Source organism: Maylandia zebra, unplaced genomic scaffold, assembly GCF_041146795.1.
Source record: "Maylandia zebra isolate NMK-2024a unplaced genomic scaffold, Mzebra_GT3a scaffold11, whole genome shotgun sequence".
NCBI classification, from domain to species: domain Eukaryota; kingdom Metazoa; phylum Chordata; class Actinopteri; order Cichliformes; family Cichlidae; genus Maylandia; species Maylandia zebra.
In genome coordinates this window covers 7,617,837-7,627,647 of record NW_027490041.1, presented here as the reverse complement: position 1 = coordinate 7,627,647, position 9,811 = coordinate 7,617,837, and the positions used below count along the sequence as shown (strand labels likewise).

Here is a 9,811-nt window from a genome sequence, read left to right as displayed (position 1 = left end):
TAAGCAGAGAGAAAGTAAGCTGGTGGAGAATTACCTTGTAGCCGATTTACTAAGAATGATATGATGAATGATACAATGATATATTGCTGATAAACTGATGCAGACTAATGAAGTAATAATGAACTAATAACAGTGCATGTAAATGATATCAGTGAGATTAAAATAACATCCATTATCCTAACAACTCCTTTGAAACAATGTAAGACATTCAACATAATACAGGTCAATCCAACAGATCTAATGATTTTCACACTCTTCTAAGTCAGAGGTCTAATGCAAACTAAAACTACATACCATATTATAATGCAACTACTTTGATCTCATATATAAGGTAACATATGATAACAAATTAATCTCCACAACAACTTTATTAAAAACCCATCAATGTATTTTCACTGAAACAAGCAGCTGTTGTTTATGTGCATTAAAGTTATATAAAAATGTAACAGTGCAAATGCAAATTCCTCGCTGACAGTTTAACCAAAAGGCGTTTCCAGTGGAAACTGGCCGACACATCCTGAGCATAACCATGTATAATATCCACTAAACTTCAGAAGAGGTTATACAGTCGTGGCCAAAAGGTTTGAGAATTGCATAAATATTGGAACCTGGAGAAGTTGCTGCTTAAGTTTTTATAATAGCATTTTGCCTGCACTCCAGAATGTTATGAGGAGTGATCAGATGAACTGCATCGTCCTTCTTTGCCATGAAAACGAACTTAATCCCCAAAAAGCCTTACCACTGCATTACATTGCTGTCATCAAAGGACCTGCTGAGACCATTTCAGTGATCGTCTTCTTAACTCAGGTGAGAATGTTGGCGAGCACGAGGCTGGAGATCATCATGGCTGTATCCCGATTCAGGTTCTGCAGCTTTAAAGTCCTCAAGGGCCGCGTACTCAAAGACCGCTAAGGCCGAAGTGCGAGGCTCGTAGGCTCGTGAAATGGGACGTCTAGCCTCCGTCGCGCTGCCCAGGTTGCCTAGCAACCATGATACTAACAGCTGGAAACGTTTCATACAGCTTTGTTTGACAGAAATGAAGGAGAACATATTTAGTTCATTTGTTTCTACATGAGCTCTGTGTGATTTGATGAGTATCTGAGGCTGAGACCACAGGACTGTGAAACATGATTGTTGGGCTTCATTTCTGTGCTGAACAGTCGTTTAAGATTAGCTGTAAATAACAATTAGCTGATGTTGTTCATGAGACTAAAGTCAGTGTAAATATAATATGGCCAATATTATAGTTATCATATTAATCACTTCACTCACAGATAAGTATCTGTGACAGTGTGTATACAGATGTATCATATATAAGAGACAAATATTGTTCTTGTAATATGTTGGTACTAAATGTGGCTCAATGCTTACATATATGTGTAAAAAGCAAATGTAGGAGCTGTGATAACTGTGTCTGATAGAATGAAGAGTAGACTGATATATGAAATATTCCTTTATTGGGTGAGAAAATCAGACCATGTCATAACTGCTGTAAGTCACACAGAATAGATATCAGAGCCTTAAACAGGCTGACTTCTGCTAAATGGGTCAAACTGGGCAGAAAGTCTACAAACACATAACATCCTTATAGAATATGATGTAACACTATAGATCAACTTAGCTCAGAATATATAAAGCATATAAACAGTTACAGCAATATGATGCAACAAACACAGCAGCTACTGATCCAAAACACTCAAAGCTTCAAAGAACTGAAACCAACATTTATTTTTAGCTCCATCCTGCTGCTGATACAGACTTTAGGTTTCTGAACATTAAACTTGTTGCTGCCTTTCATAGTGTGTAACTTGAAGGCCCTGAGTACTTTCTCCCACACTGGAAACACTGGGATGATCACATTATTTGAACATTACCTAATAAGACTGATTCAGCACAGACAGTTATGTTAAACTTTCCTAGCAGTCCTTCACAAACAGGGAACAGTCTGTCTATTCCCTCCATCTGTCAGCAGCTGCTGGCTCTTCCTCCTCCTCTTCCTCACACACTGCTGAGTTTGTCCTGGTGGATCATCAGGGCTGCAAAGCCTCACAGATGATGTGCAGCAGTGGGTCCCTCAGTCTGTCCTCACTCTGGACACTTGCAGTCGTCACACATGGAAATCAAATGTGTGATAAGCTGCAGGATTCAAACACAAGTGTAACTTATAAACACATGTTCATACTTTTATTCCACAATCAGAGAGAAAGAAACAGAGAGAGAGTGCAGGACAGACAGACGGGTGGCAGTCTCAGGTGTACACACTGCTACACAACAGCACCAGAGAAGCAGGATTTAGTGTTTGTGTTATTACGAGTGTAAACAACAAGAGTTCCAGATGGTGCAGTGGACACATGTGTGGCTGCTGTGATTAAAGCATCTTTCTTTCAGCTTAACGAGTGAACCGTCAGCTCGTTCAAACACACGTTAAAGTGCGTTTGGCTCGACACCACCGAACAGAGGCAGCAATATAACACAGCTAACATTAACAGTGCAGTAAATCCTGCTTGTGCCGTGATGTTCAGGACTGCAAACCGAGCAGCATCACTGACTTTCAGCTTGTTGTGTTTGTGGATATATGACTGACTTTAATTATCCACAAAATCATCACATTCTCTGTCAGATTAAGGTCGACTATTGAACGGCGTATATTTTAAAGGCTTTAAAAGCAAGTTAACGCTGAAAGTACAAACATCACTAATGTCACATAACTCTGCCGACAAGGCATAGCTATGGCTATGAAATGCTCTTTGTGTATCACTTCTTCATTATGAAAGATGTCATTAATGCACTAGTAATGTCTCATCTGGAGTATTGTTCAATCATTTGGTCAGCAGCTAATAAGACAGATCTTAACAGACTTCAGTTAGTCCAGAATAAGGCGTCCAGATTAGTGTGAAGATGTTCATACTATACTAATATTGATAAAATGCATAATAACCTTTCTTGGCTTCCTGTACAGGCTAAAATATTCTATGGCTTACTTGTAGTTCTAAAGAAAGCAATTCTGTTAAACACACCACATTTATTCTGCTCAGCTGCAGTATCCAGATGAAATACATCATCATATTACACAGTTTTCAACAAGCTGCAATTTAGTAAATGCTCGAGTTAAAAGTAACGTTTTGTAAAACTGTTACATTTAGAGCAACTTTTAAGTGGAATAAGTTGCCTTAAAAAATTAGAGAATTATTCAAAACTTCAATGAACACTTAAAAGCCGATTTACAGAGCTTTTAGTTGTTGTAAATATTGTAAGACATGATTTGTTTTTGAAATTTGTGTAATGTGCCTCAATGTTATTGATATTATTATTATTATTATTATTATTGATTGCTTATATTTGAACAATTGTGAAACCTCACTGTGGATGTAAGAGTGAAATTATGTGGATATCTTGAATCCACTTTATTGTGTAATATTTTATGTGAGTATTTGACGGAAGACGAGCAACATCTGTTGTGGAAGCTAACGGGGTTCCTTTAGAATAAACAAACATAGGATTTATTATCACTGAATAATTCTGTATAAATCTATACAAATTATAGAAATATGTAATAGGAAACAACAAAATAATCTAAATTATAAAATTGTGTGTGTGTGTGTGTACAATCAGGAGGGATGGGCATGATTTTAGTGTTTGAACAGTCATGAATTATCTTTAACAGCAGGTTGGATGTAATGTGTTAGAACTACCAGCAGGTGGGGATAAGAGACCTTTAAGGTGTTTGGTGCCACGCTCCACCTTCAGGTTTAAAACTAGTGTTAATGGAGTTTGAAGGTTGAGTTTGTTCCACGACTGCATTTCACTCACTGCCTCTGTTTGTATCTCTGTCACTGCAGGACCAACATGGAGCCAGAAGTCAGCGCTCTCAGGAGGCCGACAAACCTCACAGAAGAAAGGGAGAGAAAAAACACACCTGTGACGAGTGTGGGAAGGGTTTTACTGTGAGGGCTAAACTAAAACAGCATCAGGTCATCCACACTGGAGAGAGACCGTTCAGCTGTGACTTGTGTGGAAAGTCTTTTTCCTTCAAGGGTTCCCTAAAAAAACACCAACTCATCCACAGTGGAGTTAAAGCGTACAGCTGTGATCAGTGTGGCAGAGCTTTTACTCACAGTAGCAACTTACAGAAACATCTAGTTACCCACTCTGGAATTAAGGCATACAGCTGTGATCAGTGTGGCAGAGCTTTTACTCAAAGTAGCCACTTACAGAGTCATCTAGTTACCCACTCTGGAATTAAGGCATACAGCTGTGACGAGTGTGGGATGGAGTTTACTGTGAGGGCTTCACTAAAACAGCATCAGGTCATCCACACTGGAGAGAGACCGTTCAGCTGTGACTTGTGTGGAAAGTCTTTTTCCTTGAAGCGTTCCCTAAAACAACACCAACTCATCCACAGTGGAGTTAAAGCGTACAGCTGTGATCAGTGTGGCAGAGCTTTTACTCACAGTAGCCACTTACAGAAGCATCTAGTTACCCACTCTGGAATTAAGCCATACAGCTGTGACATCTGTGGAAAAACTTTCAGCCAGAGAGGGAGCCGAAATAAACACCTACGCATTCACACCAGACATGATGTGTACTGCTGTGAACAGTGTGGCAAACAGTTTATAACTCACACACACTTACAACAACACATATTTACCCACACTGAGGACAGACCTTATCAATGTGACCTGTGTGAGAAGACTTTTAAAACTCCACGTCACCTGAGACGACACCAACAGATCCACACCAGAAAGAGACTCTACAAGTGCAGCTACTGTGAGGTATGTATTTATATTGTTATCTTGTCATTTTAGCCTGACTGTTTGGAACAACTCTGCTCATTAAACTGTTAGCATGTTAGCAATTCTACTGCATGGAAAAGCAGCTCTGAGTGATTATTCAGATTTTCCTTTCAGTTATGATTTTAGTATTACTGTAGTATTATGGTGGTAGTATTGTAGTTATTGCAGCCCAGTAAACTGAGTGTGTTAACTGAAACAGTCAAATGTAGTTGGACGTCTGCAGAGATGCTCTTTATTTCAGGCGACGTTCAGGATACAAATGTTGAAGGACTGACTTACACTGTCTTTGTGTCTTTGTTTAGAAGCAGAGCGACACAGATGGATCCAGTTCTCAACCCTGTCATCACTGTGGTGGTGGGAAAGACTTTCATTGTGACCTCTGTGGAAAAACTTTCAGTCGGCAAGCTGCCCTTAAAACACATCAACGTAGACACACTGGAGACAAACTGAAATACTGCAAAGAATGTGGGAGAAGCTTCACCACACCAAGTGATTTAAAAAAACATGAACTGATTCACAGTGGGGTTAAAAAGCACCTCTGTGATCAGTGTGGGTCATCCTTCACCACTGCAGGCGAGCTTAAATCACACAAACGAGTCCACACAGGAGAGAAACCACACAAGTGCAGACACTGTGAGAGAAGCTTCTCACATTCAGGTAATCGTAACATTCATGAACGTACACACATGGAAGGAAACTACAGCTGTGACCAGTGTGACAAGAGCTTCAGGAATCTCAGTTCATACTCTGCACACAAACGATCCCACGTTACTAATAAACTGTTTCACTGTTACCAATGTGCCCAAACATTCACCTCATTGTCTGCTCTGTGCAAACATCAGCGCGATCACTCAGGGCTGAAATCACTCCCATCACTGGATCACAGTGAATCTGAAGACACAGAAAGATCCTCTGGTTTCCTCTGTTCAGAGTCAAAAAGCTTGAGATCAGGCTCCACAGAGTTCAGATAGAATCATTTGTGTTGAACTGAACTGGTTGCTGGGCTGAACTTCTACATAATACAGATCTACATGGGATCTTCTTTTCTGTTGTTTTACTGAGTCAGTTTTGTCCTTTTTTCTCTGTCCTGGTTTTGCTCGTCTGTAAATGATTGAAACTCAGTCAAATAGTTCATTGTTCTCCAGCAAAACGTTTTGGAAACTCATGTTTAACCTTTAAAACTCTGACATGTTTTAGCACACAAGGCTTCATCGGGGAGTTCACTCATGATTGGACCATGAGAACAAAGGTTTTTAGTTCTTTCAAAGAGAGTCTTGGAGATGTTTGATGTTTCTGTTTTTCTGAAACCACCTGAAAGAAAAACTATTTTTCTTGCTTTATGTAGTGTGGAAGTTTTTAATGTTTCTTCATCTGTGATGTTCTTGAATGTGTTCACGTGAAGATAGTACAAATAAACTGTCCTTTCAGCTTTAGCTCCTAATTTATTCATTATTTATGGATGTAGCACAGCAGCCGTCTCTTGATTAACACATGGAGGGCTCGGGATCTGATGGTGTCGTTTCCCTAATTTGCCCACTCAGTAAATCTCACTCATGGCCAAGAAATTGAAATAAACCTTGTTTCCCTGCTGGATAGTGATCCACTGTAACTCTGCTCCTCCTTCCTGTTTAGGATTTCTGTGGCTGAAGTAAAATTCCCTCCATCCATCACTTATCCGGCGCCCCCCGTGTGCGGCAGCCTGTTACAGCAGCTCTGCTCATTCTGAGTTTCTTTCTTTCTTATCTTTTTCTTCTCGTAATTTTTTATAACTAACGTATCAGTAATTAGACTCTGCAACCATGTTCTACCGTTTTGTGCTAGTTCTGGTCGTTTTTCTTAGTTTATTTCTACTTTTTTCCCGCGTGTCTGGGGACCCAGAGCAGGGATCCTTTGTTTACAGTAAGGATCAGCTGTTAGCGCTGCGTCCTGCAGCGGTACTGTTGGCGGACAGACCCGACATTCCCAGCGAGCTGAGGAGGAAAAGACGGGGGTGTCGTGCTGGGAAGGAGCGCCGTCGCCCGAGAAGGAGACGTTATCGACCATCTCTTCCTTCTGTAATCATTGGAAACGTAAGATCTTTGCCCAATAAGATGGATGAGCTCACGTTGCTAACCTGGTCACAGAGGGAGTACCGACAATGTAGCATCATGATGCTAACGGAGTCGTGGCTAACACCGCTAACTCCGGACACGAGCGTGACACTACCGGGATTTCAGATGCTGCGAGCGGACAGGACGAGAGAGAGCGGTAAGAGGAAAGGAGGGGGACTGACAGTGTTTGTGAGCGACAGATGGTGTAACCCTGGGCACATCACTGTGAAAGAACAACTCTGCAGCAGAGACATTGAGCTGTTAGCCGTTAGCATGCGTCCGTACTCTCTGCCCCGGGAGTTCTCGCATGTTATCGCAATAACAGCATATGTCCCCCCCTCGGCCAACGCGGATGCAGCCTGTGACTCTCTCCACTCTGTGGTCAGCAGACTGCAAACACAATCACCGAGAGCCCTTCTCATAATATCAGGGGACTTCAATCATGCCTCACTGGACTCCACACTGCCCACCTTCACCCAGTATGTGACCTGCCCAACCAGAGACAATAAAACACTGGACTTACTGTATGCCAATGCAGAAGAGGCATACAGTTCATCACCTCTCCCTCCACTGGGCAAATCTGACCACAACCTGGTGCACCTTGTCCCTGTGTATGAGCCCTTAGTGCGCAGGGATCTACCAGCCACCCGCACAGTGCAGAGATGGTCGGAGGAGAGCGAGGAGGCTCTTAAGGATTGTTTTGAGTCGACTGTGTGGGAGGTGATCTGTGACGACCACGGAGAGGACATCGACAGCCTTACTACATGCATTACTGACTATATTAATTTCTGTGTGGATAACACCGTACCTACCAGGACTGTACGGTGTTTTTCCAACAACAAACCTTGGATTACCCCAGAAATTAAAGCTGTCCTCAAGCAGAAGAGGGGGGCCTTCAAATCCAAAGACAAAGAGGAGTTGAAAAGGGTGCAGAGAGAGTTGAGGGGACTGATAAGGAATGGGAAGGACAGCTATAGGCAGAAGATGGAGAACCAGCTTCAGCAAAACAATGTTGGTGAAGTCTGGAGAGGCCTCAGAACCATCTCGGGCCACAAACAGCAGAACTCTCTGCCTGGGAGGGATGTGAGATGGGCAAATGAACTGAATCATTTCTTCAACAGATTTGATTCAGCCATGAGGCAGTCTGCAACATCGGCTGCAGACTCACCCACCCCCACTGCTGCTGTTCCACCTCAGACACTTCACACCTCCTCTATTCACCCTGCTCACTCCCCCCACCCCCAACAACAGCATCCAATACACACTCAACACAAGGCTCCAGCCTGTCTCTCTCAACCACCCAGGTTAGGAGGGAACTGAGGAGGATGGCAAGAAGGCAGCGGGCCCAGATGGCATCAGCTCGAGGGTCGTCAGGTCCTGCGCGGACCAACTGTGTGGGGTGATGGAGCACCTCTTCAACCTGAGCCTGAGGCTGGGAAGAGTCCCACAGCTCTGGAAAACCTCCTGTGTTGTTCCAGTGCCAAAGACTTCACGCCCCAAGGACCTCAACAGCTACAGGCCGGTGGCTCTGACATCCCACCTGATGAAGACCCTGGAGCGGTTGGTCCTGGCTCAGCTTCGGCGCCTAACAAGCTCATCACTAGACCCACTTCAGTTTGCCTACCAGCCTGGCATTGGAGCAGATGATGCCGTCATTCACCTCCTACATCGTTCCCTCGCTCACCTGGAGACCGCTGGAAGCACTATGAGAATCATGTTCTTTGATTTCTCCAGTGCCTTCAACACCATTCTTCCCTCGGCTCTGAAGGACAAGCTGGAGAACTCTGGAGTGGACCATCACCTCACTACCTGGATTCTGGACTACCTCACCGACCAACCACAGTATGTGAGGACTCAGGGCTGTGTGTCGGACAGGGTCGTCTGCAGTACGGGGGCCCCACAGGGAACGGTTCTGGCTCCGTTCCTCTTCACCATCTACACTGCAGACTTCTCCCACAACTCCACCCAGTGCTTCCTGCAGAAGTTCTCTGATGACTCTGCAATAGTCGGCCTCATCACTGATGGGGACAACAAGGAGTACAGAGGACTGACTCAAGACTTTGTGGACTGGTGCCAGCTGAACTACCTCCAGATCAATGCCAGTAAAACCAAGGAGCTGGTGGTAGACTTCCGCAGGCACAAGCATTCTCCACTGCAACTACTGAACATCCAAGGTATGGACATTGAGGCTGTGGACAGCTACAGGTACCTTGGTGTTCATCTGAACAATAGACTGGACTGGACTCATAACTCAGACGCCCTCTACAGGAAAGGGCAGAGCAGGCTGTACCTGCTGCGGAGACTCAGGTCATTTGGAGTGGAGGGCCCACTCCTGAAGACCTTCTATGACTCTGTGGTGGCTTCTGCTATCTTTTATGGTGTGGTCTGCTGGGGCGGCAGCATCTCTGCTGGGGACAGGAAGAGACTGAACAGGGTGATCCGAAGGACCAGCTCTGTCCTAGGATGCCCTCTGGACCCAGTGGAGGTGGTGAGTGACAGGAGAATGGCGGCTAAGCTGTCATCCCTGTTGGACAACATCTCCCACCCCATGCAGCAGACTGTGACAGCACTGAGCAGCTCCTTCAGTGGGAGACTGCGGCACCCACGGTGTGGGACGGAGAGATTTCGCAGGTCTTTCCTCCCCACTGCTGTCAGACTCCACAACAAAGACTTTAACTGAACAAACACACACATCCATACATATGCAATAATACTAAGTGCAATAATCTTTTCTGGCATCGTTGTATTTTTACTCAGTGTATATAGCATTTGTATTCTATTTTTATCTTATTGTATATTTTTATTCTATTTTATTCTACTGTATATAGTATATTATTTTATTTTATTCTATTCTGTACAGTTGTGTACTGTATTTATTCTTATCGTATTCTAATTTTTGCATCATAACTTTTGCACTGTCCACTTCCT

At 43.5% G+C, this 9,811-nt stretch overlaps 1 long non-coding RNA gene across 1 annotated transcript; it reads left to right on the top strand.

The window, feature by feature from the left end:
* The first annotated feature begins 4,124 nt into the window (after positions 1 to 4,124).
* On the top strand, positions 4,125 to 5,239 carry LOC143415975 (uncharacterized). Its single transcript, XR_013096401.1, has 2 exons — positions 4,125 to 4,772; positions 5,096 to 5,239. It is a non-coding gene; the product is annotated as an uncharacterized LOC143415975 (long non-coding RNA).
* The last annotated feature ends 4,572 nt before the right edge of the window (positions 5,240 to 9,811 follow it).